The sequence below is a fragment of the Callorhinus ursinus genome, unplaced genomic scaffold (genome assembly GCF_003265705.2).
Source record: "Callorhinus ursinus isolate GAN/ISIS: 27379988/994484 unplaced genomic scaffold, GSC_fseal_2.0 scaffold8, whole genome shotgun sequence".
NCBI lineage: Eukaryota > Metazoa > Chordata > Mammalia > Carnivora > Otariidae > Callorhinus > Callorhinus ursinus.
The window spans coordinates 38,942,897-38,961,706 of record NW_027397070.1 but is presented as its reverse complement, the minus strand read 5'-3'; the positions used below and the strand labels follow the sequence as shown (position 1 = coordinate 38,961,706).

At 45.7% G+C, this 18,810-nt stretch overlaps 1 long non-coding RNA gene across 4 annotated transcripts in view; it reads right to left on the bottom strand.

Moving 5' to 3' along the window:
* Positions 1 to 2,229: 2,229 nt before the first annotated feature.
* The window catches only part of LOC141373260 (uncharacterized), a 17,538-nt gene continuing 957 nt past the window's right edge, over positions 2,230 to 18,810 (bottom strand). The window contains exons 1-4 of one of the 4 annotated variants that reach the window (XR_012379029.1): positions 18,586 to 18,725; positions 16,799 to 16,934; positions 4,070 to 4,166; positions 2,230 to 3,685 (exon numbers count right to left, since the gene is read on the bottom strand). This is a non-coding gene — a long non-coding RNA (uncharacterized lncRNA). Of the gene's footprint in view, positions 3,686 to 4,069; positions 4,167 to 5,364; positions 5,822 to 16,798; positions 16,935 to 18,585; positions 18,726 to 18,810 lie in introns of those variants that run through there. The other 3 variants (XR_012379030.1, XR_012379031.1, XR_012379028.1) reach the window with 3 other exon arrangements.

Here is an 18,810-nt window from a genome sequence, read left to right as displayed (position 1 = left end):
AAATTTGTTCCAGTATCGGGATATAACTGTGTGAATGGATCTAAGAGAAGGGAAACAGAGCTGGGTCTTACAATCCTACTTTTTCTGGCAGCCAGTAAACAATCTTAGTTCTCTATTGTGGACCTTAACAGTGAACAAAGATGGACAAAAGAGAAAGAGAAGAGAGACAGCTCAAAATGACCGTCTTCAAGGAGTGGGTTGGAGGAGGACCTGGACACAATGCAGTATGTTTGCTCATACTTACTCATAAACCACTGGTCATGAAACACTAGCCCAAAGGGCGTGTAGATGGAGGATTTACGGGAAAGGTAACAAGGGGAGAAGTTACAGTGAAATGAAGGGATTAGAGACAGAATGGCCATCAAGACAAAGACAGCTACCAGATGTTGGACAGATTCACTGAGGCCATTTGACCTTGGGTCTCTCACAGGTGTAAAGCCAAGGATATCCTGGCTCCATTAACTTACTCCAAACACAAGGTCTGAGGTTCAGCAGGGGGCTTTGGAAGAGACACAATGTGTGAAGGGCAAGGCATCCATCAACTGCAGCAAATCTTCAGTGAGATTCTTTCTGGCTCTGCCACAAGGTTGTTATTGGGCCCCAGAGGCCCTGGAACCATCTTGACTGTGGGGACATAGTCTCCCCCAGACAAGGCCCAGGTGACAGGCATTGCAGCACATTTGAGGGGGACTGGGAAAACAACAGTGAGATTCCATTTTACATCATCATATCAGCACAACAGAAACATCTAACTGTACCATGCATCGACGAGCATGTGGAGAAAAGAAGTTTTCATATGTGGCTAACAGGAGTGTGAACTGATGCGAGCATGTTGGCTTGCAATTCAGAAGTAACTAATGAAATGGGTGCCTTAAATCCACTCTTAGAGAAAATCGATCAATCAATCAATCCACTCTTAGAAAAATTCTCAAATGTATATACAAAGAGATATATGTAAGAATGTTCATTGCACCTCAGCCATAGCAACTTCTTGCTAGACACATTTCCAAAGGCAAGGGAAACAAAAGCAAAAATGAACTACTGGGACTTCATCAAGATAAAAAGCTTTTGCACAGCAAAGGAAACAGTCGACAAAACTAAAAGGCAACCTACAGAATGGGAGAAGATATTTGCAAATGTTTTATCAGATAAAGGGCTAGTATCCAAGATCTATAAAGAACTTACCAAACTCAACACCCGAAAAACAAAGAATCCAATCAAGAAATGGGCAGAAGACGTGAACAGACATTTTTCCAAAGAAGACATACAAATGGCCAACAGACATATAAAAAAATGCTCAACGTCACCTGGCATCAGGGAAATACAAATCAAAACCACAATGAGATATCACCTCACACCAGTCAGAATGGTTAAAATTAATAAGTCAGGAAACGACAGATGTTGGTGAGGATGCAGGGAAAGGGGAACCCTCTTACACTGTTGGTGGGAAGGCAAGCTGGGGCAGCCACTCTGGAAAACAGTATGGAGGTTCCTGAAAAAGTTAAAAATAGACCTACCCTATGACCCAACAATTGCACTACTGGGTATTTACCCCAAAGACACAAATATAGTGATCTGAAGGGCCACCAGTACCCTAATGTTTATAGTAACAATGTCCACAATAGCTAAACTATGGAAAGAGTTGAGATGTCCATCGACAGATGAATGGATAAAGAAGATGTGGTGTATATATATATATATATATGCACAATAGAATATTATGCAGCCATAAAAAAAGAAATCTTGCCATTTGCAATGATGTAGATGGAACTAGATGGTATTATACTAAGCAAAATAAGTCAGTCAGAGAAAGACAATTATCATATGATTTCACTCATATGTGGAATTTAAGAAACAAAACAGAGGATCAAAGGGTAAGGGAGGGAAAAATAAAATAAGAAGAAACCAGAGAGGGAGACAAACTATAAGAGACTCTTAACCACAGGAAACAAACAGGGTTGCTGGAGGGGAGGGGGAGGAGAGATGGGGTAAGTGGGTGATGGGCATTAAGGAGGGCACGTGATGTGATGAGCACCGGGTGTTATATGCAACTGATGAATCACTGAACTCTATCTCTAAAACTAATATTACACTATATGTTAATTAATTGAATTTAAATAAAATTAAATTTTTAAAAAAAGAACATTCATTGCAGCACTGTTTGTAATATTATAATTTTTTAATTTCCAAACAATATTGTTTGGAAAATTGGAAATAACCAGAGTGTACATTAACTTGAAAATGAATAAAAAATTATGGCTTTCCAAATGATAAAATACTATGTAGCAGTTATAATGAATGACCTACAATTACTTTTAACAACACAGATAGATATCTAACACACAAAAATTGAGTAAAAAACAAGTCACAAAAGGAAAAAAGAACAGCAAATCACAATCTGATATCAATTAAGTAGAACATAAAAATGCAAAACATGGCAGTCACATGTTCATGGTAGGCTTACATGGGGTGAAAGTGTGAGTCATCCAGGGGTCCGCAGGGTGGACCTCTCTGGGCAGATGGAGAAGAACCCCAAATTTGTATTCACACCCAAAAAGTGAAAATTATGTGAAAATTATGTGAGCTATTTCCACCATTATTAAACACCAAATTTAATCAAACAATAGTTAAAAAACAAAACAATACAATATCACACTCTTCTATTTAAAATAACAGTACTGTTCTAACTCTTTTCCAATTACATGTGAATATAAGCTTTATGTATACCCGCTTCTGTATGTGACTAACGTGTTTCACAACTTAAAAAAAAAAAAAACTTTAGGAAATGGGATTTGTAACCAGTCAACTCTGGGTAGGAAGCCTGACTTTTATGACTACTAAAACAAAAAGGAACCTCTCTGAGCCTCACTTTCTTCATCTGGAAAATGGGGCTGATAAAACCTATTGAATTGACAAAGCAACTGCACGTTGTGGTTTTGCGGGCTCCCTCTGACATTCCCCGCAGAGCTGTGGGAAGGACCAAAAGGAAAGTGCCACTCCTTTGGCTCTTAATAAACTGTTGCCCTTGTGAGAAGGACAAGCGATGGTTGGCAGGTGCGGTGTATCCAGCCTAGGAGCAAAGGGGCAGCTAGATGACATCCGGGAGTCTGCTCAGCCCAGGGAGCCAGGATGCTACCAGGGCGGGGGGCTGGAGTCATCCAAAACACTGGAATACCAGGCTCCTGAAGGAGGGAGAGATCAGTGCTCGTATCGATTCTTGCAGCGTGGCGTTTCCAGCCTCATTTCAACATAAGTATGGTTGAGGGAGGCCTTTCAAAGACAAATGAGACTTTCTCCGGCTGGTGTCAGATGGAGAGGACTGCAGAGACACATCTGTTTGGATCAAGTGCAGGGCAGGACCAGCCAGGGATCAGACTGATGTCAAAGCCAACCAACTTGGCCAACCTGAAAAAAGGTCTCTGAACAAACCTTCACCAACCTTCAGCGAGTAGCCTGGCACCCTCTCCATAGAATCGGCCTTCAGAACATTGAGTGCATATCTTCATTATACTCAAGACTGAACAAATTGCCTAGTAAGTGTTCATGGTGTTGTGCCAGGAACGGCAGTGTGTGGCTGTTTTTTTGGCGCGGGGGTGGGGAGGGGGCAGAAAGGAGCTGAAGACGATTGATGATCAAAGCCTAGAGGAAAAAACACTCCAGCCAATTTGTGCTGATTTTCTTCTGCCTGAAAGTGGGAAAAACCCATGGATTATTCAAGTTTAATTGATGTTTTTGCAGCAAAGGAAATGAAAGGTGCTTAATTCATATATACACACTCAGAGGTCCATTACCAAGCTGTCACCCCCATCAGTCAAGCCAGTAGGTTTTCCTTGGGCTCTCCTGCCTATGCTCACACAAGTCTGCTCCCAGCCATATATCAATCCCTGGATAACTGGCTTGTTGGGTTGTTTAAGAGGAGAAAATAGGGCTGAGAAAGAGCTGAAAAAAATAATCTGGACAGAAAATCAACACCTTTGGTCTTTGCAATTTAACAATTAAACAATTTAATTTGTTCTTCTCAAGTTGCAATTTTCTGGCCCTAGCCCTGAAATAGCATTTAAGAACTTACCCAAGGTCACAGCAAATCTGGTGGCCAGACTCAAAATTCTTGGGCAGGTACTTAACCTCTCTGAGTGCCAATTTCTTCATCCATCTTCCAGTGACACCTGTAAAGTAAGGACAATACTTCCTCAAAGAGTCGTGGTAAGGATTATGAGTCAGAGATGATAGATGAGTGACACAAACTGGATGCTCCAGAAGGATAATCTTTTCTCCCTGGCGATTATGAAGTTGGGTAATTTTCATATATATGATCCCATTGCATTTAATGAATTCAGGAGGAAGAAAAAGGTACAAGAAAATGTGTACCATGCGATAGTAACTAGGCTTGGTTAACTATCTGATTTTTCTTACTTTGACCAAAGACTGTAGGCCTAATACCCTTGCACACTCAGAAGTCAAAGCATGTACCCAAGAAAATCAGCACGGATGAACTACAGAATTTTGCACAAAGGACGTAGCCCTTCAAATCCCATGTGAACTGTCCAAGTGAAGAGCATGAAATAAGAAGCAACAAAGCCCCTGCAAGGCCATATTTTCTGGTAAGTGAATGCCTTTAATTCCAGCTGCTGTTGCTAAAAGCATGTTTGAAAGTGGGTGACAAAAACAACTCTAGGGGAAGAATGTTTGCACAACGAGGAAGGTTGTCCAGGCAGCACTCTGCTGTGAATCCTTGTTTCCCAGACACCCTTTCACCAGCAAAGGCTGCACAGGATGCATTTGCCTTCAAGGAGAGCTGCCCCTCCAGCATCTCCCAAATTGCCCAGATGGGCATTCACAGGGAATGCAAATTAAAAATAAAAGCTCTAGAAAATCAGTTGAGTTCTACAATGGGCATGTATTTCTTTTGTAATCAGAAGACAATAGATCTCATAAAAAAGAAGTAAAGAGAGCCAAATTGATTAAGGCTATACAATTGAGACAGAAGTCTGTGTATATTAAAGCCTAATCTTTACAAACAGTTGCGGACAGAGACGGAGAGGACACAACAATCCTTCTACAAGCTATGATATAGGGGAGCAACCAAAATAGTGTTGACCAGATGGGGCCAGTAAGGGATATGGGTCAGTATGGGACATCAACAAACAACAGAGATAAAGAGAAGACAAATGAAGAGGAGGTTTAGACCCAGAAGGAAACCACTTTAGCACTGCTAATACCCCTGGAGAACAGAGAACATTGAGAGCCATCAACAGAACTGTCCTATAGAGATAACACTTACAAATCAAAATATCCCCTAGGTCATACCCTGGGCAAGGTCACTTTAATAGTTTGTAGTATGACCTCTAGATCAATTTCACCCACCTACCAAGTTGCATGAGCTTAGTCCTCTGCCTTCTTGTATCTCCTTGAGAATCTCTGAAAGGATGGAGAGACTTTTGATTATATATTTCCATTTATAATCAGGGTCTCTTCCCTGTTCCGATATCTGTCCACTTCTCTGCACCACTTCTGTTTGTTGTCACTCTGCTAGCCTTAGTTAGTGGCACAATCCTGGTATACCTGACTCTACCAAGCCTCTGGTCTGGATGTCCTTCATGGCCACTGCTATGGCCAGTTGCTAGCCTCCGGAAGGCTAGTCTCTGCTCTGCATCATGCTACTGCAGGCCACCTGCCACAGTTCAAGACCACTGACACTCCAGACACTATGCCCAGTCCACCTACTCCAGAGTCCTGATCCCCCTGGACCTCTAAAAATCCCAGAGTCTAGTCCACCCAACACTGGTCCTGAGCTTTACCTCCACAACTGCGCTGCTTGCCTGTGCCCGTCAGGAAACCACTCCCTTTCCTTGCTCGGCACTTTCAGAGGCATTCCCAAAGGAGAGCTGCTCAGGCTCCCAGTCATGTGGTGTTTTCCATTTTGTCACACCATCTTTTCCCTGCAGGAGTGTCTCCTACACAGACTTGGGGGGAGACAAAGATGGAGAAATAAAAGCACCCTACCCTAAAGCAGCCACAGCCCAGGAGAAGGAACATTTCTATTTGTAAGTGTCCATTATAGCATAGACAAAGTTGACACATCAGTCCTTAGGATAAAAAATAAAATAAGATAATGAAATGAAATGAAATGAAATGAAATAAAATAAAATAAAATAAAATAAAATAAAATAAAATAAAACAAAATAAAATAAAAAACAAAACTTCAGTGCCATCGTTCAATCTTTGCTATCAATGCAGTTGATAAGAAAATCCAGTCGGCCTCTCTTCTTGGCCAGGCCACCATCACCTCCCAGCTATTCTCCTGCTTCTGCCCATGGTCCCTCTGTCATCCATCCTCAACATGGCAGCCAGAGGGATCGTGCCCAAATATGAGTTGAATCCTGTCACCGTCTACTCAAAGCCCTCCAACACTCCCACCTCCCACACCCTCACTCGGACCCCTGTGTGCCTGCACACTCGGGGCCTCCTTCTCTCCAGCTCCATCTCCTGCTGGTCACCCCTCACCCAAACTGCCCAGTCAGCTACCACCTCAGGCGTCGGCACTGGCCATTCCCTCTACTGAGGGCCCTTCTCGGATGACTGTTCAGATGCTTCCCTCGCTCTCCTTGGATCTTTGGTGAAGAGTTGCTCCTCCAATCACCCTGTCTAAAACATCTCAATCCCCCCAATTGTGTGTTACTATCTATATTACATATTTATCTTGTGTATTGTCTGCCTTCCCTCACAAGAGTATAAGCTCAATAAAAGCAGGGGTTATTGTCAGTTTCCTCCACTATGCATACCCACTGCTTGGTAAATAATCATTGAATGAATGGGAAAAGAGGAGGAGGAGACATCTCAGATGGTTCTTGAAGGACGAGGAGGTAAAAGGTTTCTGATACTCACACAGCTACACGTTGATATCAGCTTGTTCTTCCAGGGAAAAGGCCTAGAGGCTACATTTACTACTCTGGTCAATTTTCCACAATCCAGAATTCGACCCTCCATCTTTTGAAGACAGAAACCCAATTTACACGTTCTCTAAGGAACTAGGCTTACAGTGACCAAATTATAATATCAGAAAACCCACTTAATTCCTTATAATTAAAAAAAAAAACCTGTTATTTGGAGGGGGAAAATCTATGCACATATGTAATCAGTACATTCACTCCCCCTGGCAAGAGCCACTTGGAAAATCAACACTGACCAAAAATAATAATAATATAATGATATCAGTCATAATGAATGAAATAAGGACATGAAATCAAGAAAAAGTGGAAAGAAACAAATATGCAGTTGCCATCAGGCTTACATGACTTGATGAATGAGAGGCCATTAGAATTCTCATGGTTGCAAGTGACAGAAAACCCAACCCCCTGGCTTGAGCACAAAGGGGATCTACTGGTTCATACAACTGAGAAAGCTGGAACTAGAGCTGACGCCAGGTATGACTTAACGTAAGAGCTCCAAGGGATTCAGTTTCTCTCTCTCCACCTCTTGTCTCTGCCTCCTCTTGGTTGATGCCATTTTCAGACAAAGTGTCCCTGCATGGTGACAAAGTGGCTCCAGCAGCTCCAGCCTCACATTCACAACTCTAAAACTAGTTAAGGACACAGCCTCTGTTCTGGTGGACCTGCAAAAGTCTTAAGATTCACACTGTAATCTGAAGGAATGAAATGTGCTGATTAGCCTAGGCCCATCCTGTGCTCCACCCCTAAGTTGGGGGTAGGACCGTGCCTAAAACATGTGGCCTTGGAATGAGGGAAGGTGAATCTCAAACATTAATGAGGGCTGTAAATGAAAATGGGATGAGCAAAGAGTAGAAGGAAAAAATAAAGAATTTCCCCCACAGCCTACAACTTACTATTACGTGCTCTTGTCAATGGTGTTGGAACACTCACAGTTGGCTTATTATGCACCCAGCCTTCCCGTTATACATACTATTGTCAATAGGTCTGCATGTCTACTGGCACGACTGCCCCTTCCCTGGCTAGTGCACAAAAACACACTCCTTCTTCTATGGCTCCTCTGCTGACCAGCCCCTGTTCACACACTCAGTCATTTACAACCAACACCTGCTGGTTGAGAATTCTCCATTCTCTTTCCTGCAGATGACTGTATATTTATGCTCTAACCCCATGTAACTTGAGTCCTTTATGGGAAGAACAAACTTGTCCCCCATTGAGAACTGGGGGCACAGTCTGAGGCAACTCCTGCACACACATTTTGTTTAAAATCTTAAGTTCTGGGGCACCTGGGTGGCAGGTTAAGTGTCTGCCTTCAGCTCAGGTCATGATCTCAGGGTCCTGGGATAGAGTCCCACATCGGGCTCCCTGCTCCTCGGGAAGCCTGCTTCTCCCTCTCCCACTCCCCCTGCTTGTGTTCCCTCTCTTGCTGTGTCTATCTCTGTCAAATCAATAAATAAAATCTTTAAATAAATAAATAAAATTAAAAAATAAAATCTTAAGTTCTGCTTTAATTTCTAATATACACTTTGCATTCTATTCTATAGTGTTTTGCCTACCTTCCATAAAAATGGAGGCTCCAGGAATATGTGTCCTGCCCACACACTGAGCTCTAGTCATCCAAGTCATCCTACAGTCTTGGATGAAGTACCACCCCAGGAAGCGCATGATCTGGCTACCAAATGGAGCCCAAAATGTAGGAGAAGCTGTGAGTTAGGTCTGGGATGTTTGGGGTTCAAGGTTCACATGGGCCATGCAAGTGAACCTGTCTAGGCGGCAGCTGGAGATATGGGCATGTAGCTCAGGAGAGAGGTGGGACTCGAGATGGAAATTCCAACAGCATCAGCATGATGTGATGGTGAAAGCCAAGGCAGTGGGCTGTGTTGCCCAGAGACCACAAGGGGAGAAGAAAAAGGCCTGCGGGTAGAACACCGAATGCAGGCCACACAGTTGAGTCATGGAGAAGCAAATGGGACCAGGAATATCCAACACAAGGCAGAGAAAAGCCTCAAAGACTCCAAGCAAGTGTCCGAGAGAGATAAATCAAGCTTCGATGCTGGACAATCCGAGCTTCCCCGAGCCAGTGCAAGGCACTACTTAGTGCCGAGGCAGACCTAACAAACCAGGATTCAGGGCCTTCGTGGCCCAGAACTCATAGCGCTCAATTACCCTGGTCACCATGGAGCTCGGGTGGGCAGGACTGCTCAGTGTCACCTCTGGTCCTCAGTGGTGTGGCTGCTTGGCCATAGAAAGGCCACCTTGGTTTGCACAGGTGGGCTGTTCCACTTGTGGGAAGCAAGTCCCTGAGGGTCCTCTCTGCTGGCCTCACACCATTTGTCAGCTGTTCCTCACCTGCCCAGAGGCAGGAAAGATCAAGGTAGGCTGCTGTCTGAGCTACAGTTTGCTAAAGAGCTATCTCTTTAAAGATATCTGTCTGCTTGTGAATTGCTGAACTGGACAGGTGACCTAAGGCTGGTTTAATCCTTAGATCCTCTCCAGAGGTGACAGTCACCAGGGTGTTTATAATGGAGTCTTTTGCCAGCTTCAAGCTTTCCTCATGACCAAGCTTTGAACCACTAGAAGAAGAGGAACAAACATGGATTCCACATGCCCCGTGAGCGGGCCCTAAATTAAACACTCTCCACACATCACCTGGGTTCCTCCTCAGGATGACCTTGCGTGGCAGGTGCTGTTATAATCTGCATTTTACCCATAAGGAAATGGGCTCAAAGAACTAGAACATGGAGAGCCACACCGGACAGCATTGTTCAGTTTTCGATAATAACTTTAGAGTTGACAAAGCTCTTCTACATTGAATATTTCCTTTTGACTCAGACTCACAGCCGGCTGTGAGAATGAACCCCATTTTACAAACAAGAAAACGGAGACCCTGAGAGTTTAAGTGACTTGTGTGAGATCCAAATGTGGGACCAGCTGGCCTCCCAGTTCAGTTTTTTCCCCATGGTACTTCCCATCCATTCTTGCTTCCCGGAGAAAGCCTGCAAGGTATAAACAAGTGATTTTCCCATAACTGACACACAGTTTCCTAAGCCAGAAGCCTCTTTCTTGCGAGACTTCCTGTAGGAGACCTCAAAGTCTACCAGGTCCCAGAGTGTATCTGGGGAAACAGAAGGTGTAGGAGGGTGTCAATACAGAAGGAAATGACTACTCTGGATTTAATGAAGCCCATGCCACCTCCCCTCCCCTTTGGCCCCTGGACCTCTGCTTCTGGGGGAACCCAGCGAGGTTTCCATGTTGGCTGTTCCCTGTGAGCTCTTAAACCCCAAGCATCATGCATGTGTCTCCCACAGCATCTGTTCCCACCCTCACAGGCCACTCTCTGCCATTCATTCACCAACTAACCAAGAAATGCTCTGTGGATCTTGGGCACTCCCCATATATTCTCATCTAACTTACCTTTATTATATGCTTCATGCTCAGCTGTCCTGCTTCCCTAGCATGACAGCAAGGGATCTTGTGCTTCTCTTTGTAACCCTGCATGGGACCCCACTTAAGGGATGTTTGGTTTTTTTTTTTTTTTTATCTAGCTGAAGTCAGATTAATTTTTTTACCATAATACCCATTCCTTACCAGAAATATCTTTTTTACTATTAAATAAGTTTCAATAACTTGTCAGGGAGAGATGCTGCAATTTCCTTTATGATTCTTTTTGCAATGAAGTCTCCTCTGCAAGCAACCCATCATGATCTTGTTCCACAGAGAAGCATCTGGTCAGTCATAAGCTCTGAGCCGCCCTGCTCCCTTTTGCTAAGAACTGGCCAGTGGAGAATCGCAGGTTATTCAGTACCTTAGTGGGATCTTTCATTTGCCACTTGGGAAAAATAATCAACAAAAAATAACACCAAGTATTTGCATTATAGTTTTTCATTTTTCAAAGTAGCTATTGGATTTTAGTGCTGTAAAGGGCCTAGAGAGAGAGCCAAATTCTCTCATTTACAAATGAGGAAGCAGATGAAGTTCAGAGCACCTAATATCCTGTGACCCTCACAACACTCTTCATGGGTGGGCCACCCCCCATTTCACAGATGAGGGAACAGACACAGACAGCCCCTTGTCCTGAGTGACTCAGCCAATTCAAAGCAGAGCTGGGCCCAGACTTCCAGTTTCCCCATCCTGCTCTGCGGCTCTTTCTCCTCAGCTGCAGGCTCTCTCCCTTGGCCAAGGAGCCAGTAGAAGTGGTACCAAAGAAACTGGGCCATCTGTGACATTGGATCTGACCTTGGCCCTGCTCCCAGAGGCCTCCCTGCTCAGGGGTTGTCTCTGCTCCCATCCCAGCCTCCTTTCCCTCCCAGTCTGCCTGGAGCCATGAAGTGTGAAAACCCTGACTACCCTAATCATCTGCTAGAGACCATTTCCAGCTAAGGGCTAAGTAGCTTCCTGTCACTTCAATTTATGACAGTATGTGTCTGAAGCTCCCTATAGCAGCAATTCCCATATACTGGAGGACGTTTTAGCTCTATGTGAGGGGAATTGGCATGCAGCCCTGTACGGCCCTGTTGGCTGGAGAAGCTTATGAGGATCAAGGACTAATCAGGAAGCGGACCTGGCTGGGCCTCCAGGGACAGCTGCCAACATTGAGACAGTGAGGGCGCCCCCTGGTGGGAAGGTACAAAGTGCTTGCTGTTCTTGGGGCAGAAAGGGAGAGCCGGATGGAAGGAAAAAGGAGTGGATTTCAAGGGACCCAGCCCCTTCCCAGGCAAGTCTGTGTTGACAGATGCTTCCCAAGTGGCCCTACACTGCAGCTTGGGAGCCAGGCTAATTCTGCAGCACGTGATTATGGTGGGTCCCCACTTGCCATGGAGGTCAAGACAAATCTGTGATCCAGGTTTCCAGCTCAAGGTACTTAGGTCATGTTAGGAATTAAAGAGGCAACTCTGCTATCTTTTCTGCTGCCTGGCATCCAGTTCCCTTTCTTCCAGCAATAGCACCCTGATTTATCTCAAGGGGCCCCCAACTCTCCGTCTGTGCGGTTCAGCCTCCAAGGGCTTTCCAACCTAGACTGTCTGAGAAGCACTTACTGAGTCCTTTAAGACCGAGATAAGCTATCTCCTTCCTCCTCCAGAGAGCCTCTTCTAAAAACCCTCAAAAGTCATCTACTTTCTCCTGTGACATCTCTCTATCCTTGTGTTCATCACGCTGAACCACAACTCTGTGTGTATGTGTCACACTCTCTCTCTGGACTTTTAAGAGCTGGGGGCGTCAAAAAAAACCAGCTGGGGCTGTCTTTCAATTATTTTTATATCAGCAGCTTCTAGCATGGTGCCTGGCACATGGTAGGTGCTCAATAAATGTTGGATGGAGGAATGAGTGACAAGACTCACACATAAACCATAAATAATCATGTAAGTACCATATGGGCAGATCAGATCCTACAGGCTTGTCAACGTTTTACCAACCTCGAGTGCTACAAACCATGACACGCAGAGGCTTTATTGCATTTATTGGTGAGGCAAGATAAACCCCATATGACAGATCCTCCTGCTCATATATCAGACAGACAGCACAAGATTAAACAGTCAACCCCGCACACACCCGCAGTGCCCCAGAGGCCATGCTACAGCTGGGACCAAGAGGCTGGGTGAGAGGGCTTTCACCCCAGACTCAGAGTGTTCCTCACGGTCTCACCCTGGATTGGGGCTGGGCTTGGGCTGGGGGGAGGGAGCTTGCAGAGGAGGAAGGTTGCACATCTGCCTTAAGTTTTCTTGGTTTCTAGTTCAGAAAACAAAATACTTGCCTGAGGCAACTGAGGACCACCAGACTATGTGCAGCTGATGCTTAAAAATAAAATACTTTGCTCTAAGAAACAGTTACACCATAAAACAGAATCAGAGCAATCCAGGGCATCTCTTTCCTTGTAAAATGCATGAACTCAATCAATAAACATTCTTCCTCTACAGCTTTGCAGCCCCGGCACAACCCTGCCTCAGTGGAAGAATTTCACCTTCGGTGAAAGGAAGTGAACTCAGCCACGGTCTCAAGATGAGCAAACTGCAGTTTCTCATTCCTTTTTTCCCCCCACCATCCCCCCAGTTTAGAAGAACTAGTGCATTTGCTGTCGCTTCCCCAAGTTAGGATTCAGAGAAAGCTCAAGTGAGAGTGATTTCTTCACTGAACCTCAATATTCCCCTAAATCTACTTTTTGTTGGCCCCAAGCCAAAGCCAGTTATCTTGTGATGGAAAGCAATGTTTCAGTGTTATAGGATTTGTATCTGACAAACCCATGCACCCCACTGATTATCATCATATTCCTGTCCTTTAGTTGCTTTCAAAATGACAGTCTATTGATCCAGTCATCTCCCAGGTTTTGAAGTTCATGGGAAAAGGACGTCTCCAATGTCTTGTTCCTTCCTACTGCTCCTTGTGCTGCAGGGTAGGAGTGCTGGCCTTCATCTTTCATGTCCTTCCTCTGCCCCTTCACATGAGGATCAATCATCAGGAACCTTCCAGTGCCTGCCCCGGCACAGAGTTGGCCCTCGGGGTTTGTTGTGCTGAAAGGAGTTGAGAGGAACAGTCTCTTACACCCTCCCCTGAGACTTTGCCCTTTAAATGAATACATGAGAGCAGAGCCGGTCCTCCCTGCATAGGCAGTTGGCAGAGCAAGCCATGTGGTGTTACTGCGACCTTCTCTGTTTGCTCCAGCCTCACAACCACGCAGCGAGGCTGGGACAGCAAGTGCGACTATGGACACTTTACAAGGGCCAGACCTGGGCCTGGGTTGGAGGCTTTGGGGAGAGACAGAGCTGGGATTTGGCCCTGGGGATTCTGGTTCCAGGCCCGGGGCTCTCCCCCCATCTTTCCCCGCGCCCCCCTCAAGCACTGTGCCTCTGCAGGCACTGTAGTCCCACCGATGGCTCCAACAGCATCTCGGCTCTGCCCTTCAGGAGCTGGGGGGCCTCGGGCCTCGGTTTCGTCGTCTGCCTACTGGAGCTAAAAGTGCCATTCCTCAGGGCTATTGCCCAGGTCAAAAGAGATGACTCTGATGAAGCTTCGAACACCGTGGTTATCCCCCACTTAGTGCCCAATAGCTGTTAGTGTTACAATCACTGATACTATTATTTGGCTGAAACTGTTCTGTCTCTGAGCCAAGACCAATCTACTCAACCAGTAGGTCTTTCCTCAGCCTTGGTCTCGATGTCATTGTTCCTGCATCCAGCTTCCTTTCTGATTCTATAAAAGAGCCCGTCCTTTCAGCCAGAAGGATTTTTGGAATGTTACCTGGGCTTCCAAGAGGCTTCTCTTTTCCACGCCTCTCCCGGGCAGACATAATGAGGAGAGAAAGCCTCAGGCACCTGTGTCATGAGAGGCTCAGGCCTCCGGCCAGCCACCCTCCCTCATCTTCCTTTGTGGAGCTCCAGATGTGGCCCTGCAGTGGCACTGCCCAGCTGCTCTCCATCCCCTCCCCATCCATCTGGGTCCCAGGTCCTGCTGACTCTGGCCCCGGGACTCATTTGAATGCTCTGGTCACTCGCAGTGCCCCATCCCAGGCCATGAACTTCTGGCAGGTGCGATTAACTAGTCTCTACTAGTCTCCTTGCCTTCAGGCTCTGGAGGAGCCCAGCATCCTGAAACAGACTGACTTTCCTGGAGCCTGGCTCAGGTGATGCCTTCTCTCAGCTATGTCCCACCAAATAAAGCAAACTCCTAGGCCCCAAGCCGCAGGCCATGCAGAATCTGGCCACACCCCATCTCGCCATACCGTCCTATATATCGGATTCACGCAGGGTGCTTTGTAACAATGGGTGTTCCCTAATCTACTTAATGAGAGTCTTGGGGTGGATCCCAGGAATCTAAATGTGTAAAAAGTTTTCCAGGTATAGGAACCACTGCCCTGCACAGTTCCCAGGGAGATCCGTACCCAGCCCAGCACATTCGCCACAAACCCTGCCTTAGTGCGTGCCACCATCTGTGCCAACAGCCCCAGTCTCTGCCTGCAGAATTCTCCCCATCCCTCAAGGCCCACATCAAATACCCACTCCTCCAGGAAGTTTCTCCTGATTCCTCCAGCCGGAGGACTGTTAACTGTCATACCCTAACCCCGCCATCCTGTCATCTTAACTCATGTTTTTATGGCATATGGTTCTGGTTCTTTATGTACACGTGTTTTCTCCCTTGACTTCCTGTTGAGAGCAAGGGCTACATCTTTTTCATCGTCGTTCCGTCCGTCACAGTTGACACAGTCGTACAGGACGTGAGAAATGCGGGTGGATGACAGGCGGACATATCTAATTGCTTCCCTTCCATTCCTGTCTTCTCTCCACCTATCACTACTACTGTCATTCACTCTCAAAGAATGTATCCCTATCAGAATTTATAATTATGTTTATTTTTTGCAATTATTTGATTATCATCTGACATTTCCACCAGGCTCTAAGATCCTTGAAGACAGGTATTTTATCTTAGCTTGCCACTGTGTCCACAGGGCCTAGCACATAGTAAATGCCCCCAAAAAGAGTTTAAATTAATTAATTAGCAAAAGCTAATTAAGCCAAAATTGATTCATTAACCTACCAATGGCCTTTTTTTTTTTAGTTCTCTTAATGATGCTAATATAATAGATTGGATTCTGAATGTTAGAGCATTGTGGTAAATGAGCCACACTAGTAGCTCGAACTAATCAGTGATGCAACTATGCAGATGGGCCAGTTTGTGACATTCTTTCCTATTAACTGTGTGACTGTAAACAAATGAGTGACCTTACTCTTCTCGTCTGTACAATGGAGATAAGAGTAGATTAACCTCCTAGGGTTACTACGCACGTGAAATTCTTACTCTGGAAGTTAGTTCTTATGATGATAATAATGTTGGCTTCCAAGTGACATTACAGACTAACAAATTAAACTTTTATGAGTTAGATCATGTGATTCTATTTATATATATATATATAATTATGCACTCAAGGTCTTATTTATAGTAAAAATGATAAGCTGTTTATAAGGGAACAATAATAATGGAAATGCAGGACCCATCCAAGTACATCCTAAACCCTGACCAGAAATATGCTCACTTTCTGGAAAATAAAGCCATCACAGATTTTACTTCCTTAAGGAAATTTTAAGCAGATTTAAAATTTTCCTCATCGAAAAACTAAAATGAGTAATTCTAGAACAAGGACAAAAAGAAGGGAATGGATCAATTCAGTCACATTCATCTTCCTGCCCTGCAAGCCGTAGGCCACTCACTTTCCAAGAATTTTGATGACAAACACTAAATATCACTGCGACCCTAAGAAAATCCAGAGCCCTATCCAGTCTGTGCACAAAGTCACATGACCCAGGACCCACATGTCATTAAAAGGGAACTGCTAATCTTTTCTTGTATCTCACGAAGTACATTAAAACTGACTCAACTCAGGGGCACCTGGTGGCTCAGCTGGTTAAGCGTCAGATTCTTGATTACTGCTCAGATCCTGATCAAGCCCAGTGTCAGGCTCTGCGCTCAGCATGGAGTCTGCTTGGGATTCTCTCTCTCTCCCTCTCCCTCTGTCCCTCCTCCCTGCTCATGCGGACGCTCTCTCTCAAATAAATAAATAAAATCTTTAACAACAACAACAACCACAAAAACCTGACTCAATTCATAACTCACCACAACACATCTCAGGAGCACCTTGTCTTTGCTCCCTGTGATGCTATCTGGGAGAGAGTCTAAACTCCAAACCTTCCTCAGTCCCAGCATCAAGCAAGGCATGTATACCTTCCTCCCCTCTCCCCCCTACTCACTCTCTGTGTTGACTGACTGAATCCTTTCATCACCCCGCCAACCCTCCTCACTTACCCCCCCCTGTCCACATCACAGAAGATCCTGGACTGGGGCTAGCAAAACTCTCCTTTACTTACCAGAAGATGGCATAGGGCTGGAGGGGTCCATGTAAAGGGTGGGTATTGTCTTCCCAGCTCCCCCTCTTCCAGTAACTGAAAATTCTGTTTTCCTTTTCTGACGACAGGTCACTTCACTGAGACTGTCAAGTGGGCCCTGGCCAAGAGGACAGCAAGTGATTCAGGGGAGGCAAGCCAGACATTCTGCCCTTTATTCTGACAGCATTGGCTCAATGCTGCCCCCAACTGGTTCCTGCCGTATCAGCCCCCCCCCCCACCCCGCCACTGCCCGGGCCACTGCTTCTGTCCATGGCCAGTTCTTGTCTTCCCGTGGACCCTGAGAGCTGCCTGAAATCTTCCCAACACAATCGTCTGCTTAACTTATCCAACCTGATTTCTGTTGCTTGCAACCCAAGAACACCAGCGGACACCTGATACAAATCTTGTCACCATCTCCACCTGTGAGAAGAGGGCTGCAGCCTTGGACCAATGAACCTACACTTAACTGAACTAGTTGGCTGTAACTCACGGTCAAAAGTTAGCCTTCATTAAATCTGCTCTCTACTGCTTTTGCTCATTGCCCAACAGAACCACTTGGGCATACCCAAATTCCTAACGAAGAAGAGAATAATGGTTACACGAACATTTTGTAAAACCTATGTTCACCTTCTAGAGGCTACTTGTAGTAATAAAAATAATAGGTAGCAAAGAGTCAAAATATTTGGCCCCTCTCATTTACTGGCGGTGTCCTCAGCGCAATCACTTAATCTCTCCTGAGCTTTGTTGATCTTATGGAGGAAAATACAGATAAACATACCCGCTCTCTCTACTTCTCAAGGTTGCTGTGAGGCCAAAATTAGAAAATCAAATTAAAAAAAAAAAATGCCTTGCGAATCATAACGTCTGGGGCCCGACAAAAATTCAAGCTCATCATGGGCACTGTGTTCTCACTGGCTCTTCCTCCCTGACTTAACCGGTCTTCCCACTTCTCCCTCCTCCGCAAGGTTGCTGCAGCCCCTGTAAGTAGGATTGTCCTTCTCAGCCACGGTTCCAGGTCTGGATAAAATGCACTCCCGTGGGTACATAAGTGTCCGTAGTACTGTTCTCTGAAAATGTGAATTCCTAGTTAGGCTGCGTCCGTCCCACTTGTTTTCTTCATGAACGTGTATGCGGTAAGCAACAGCCTGTGGGTACGTCCTCAGTGCTACTGGGAGGGATGATGAGGGCCCCCTTGCAGGGGACCCCCCCCCCCCGGGGGCTATGAGAACTGAGCTGGCTTCAGCTTTCACTTTTTCTTTTTTCTTATTAGAAATCAAGCTGGAGGCAACATTTTCCTCACCCTGCAGTCTTGAAAGTAAGGAATCATCACTCTAGTGCAACTCGATTAGCTAGGGATCCCAACCAAAATCTGTAACTAAAAATGATTTCCACTCACATTTCTGTTTTGGGTTTTTTTTTTGTTTTGTTTTTTGAGTTTTGTTTTTTTTTTTTTAACAAAACAGTATTAAGAAGAAGAGCCAGGAGAGCCTGGAGGAGGGGTAGCTGAGGTGGGAGCGTGATGGGTGTGGGGAGCAGAGTGGGAGCCGGTGCTCAGTGTCGGGGAACAGGCCGGGCCACAGGCCTGGGGGGATCCCAACAGATTTCCATGACAGCCTTGGGGCCAGGTGCCACTGCTCGTTCTCCTCCTGGTGACAAACACCCGAATGAGAGCAAGGGGAGCTTCCCTAGGCATGGGGGGTGGGCAGACTGCCTTCCCGGGGGCCGGACCCTGTTAACAAGAGCCACAGGTATCATTTCTGAGCTCTCACCCTGTGCCAAGGTGCTGCCCTGAGAGCTTCTGACCACTGGGGAGGCAGGCGCTGGGGAAGGTCAGGTTGTCATCCAGGTATTTCTGTCCCTTCCCTGGAGGGTTAAGCGCTCCTCTCCCATTCACTGGGACTGTGAGCAGTGATATTTTCTCTCTCTCCCCTCCCTCCCTCCCATCTTCTCTCCCTCCCTCCCTCTCTTCCCCTCCCTCCATTCTTCCCTCCCTC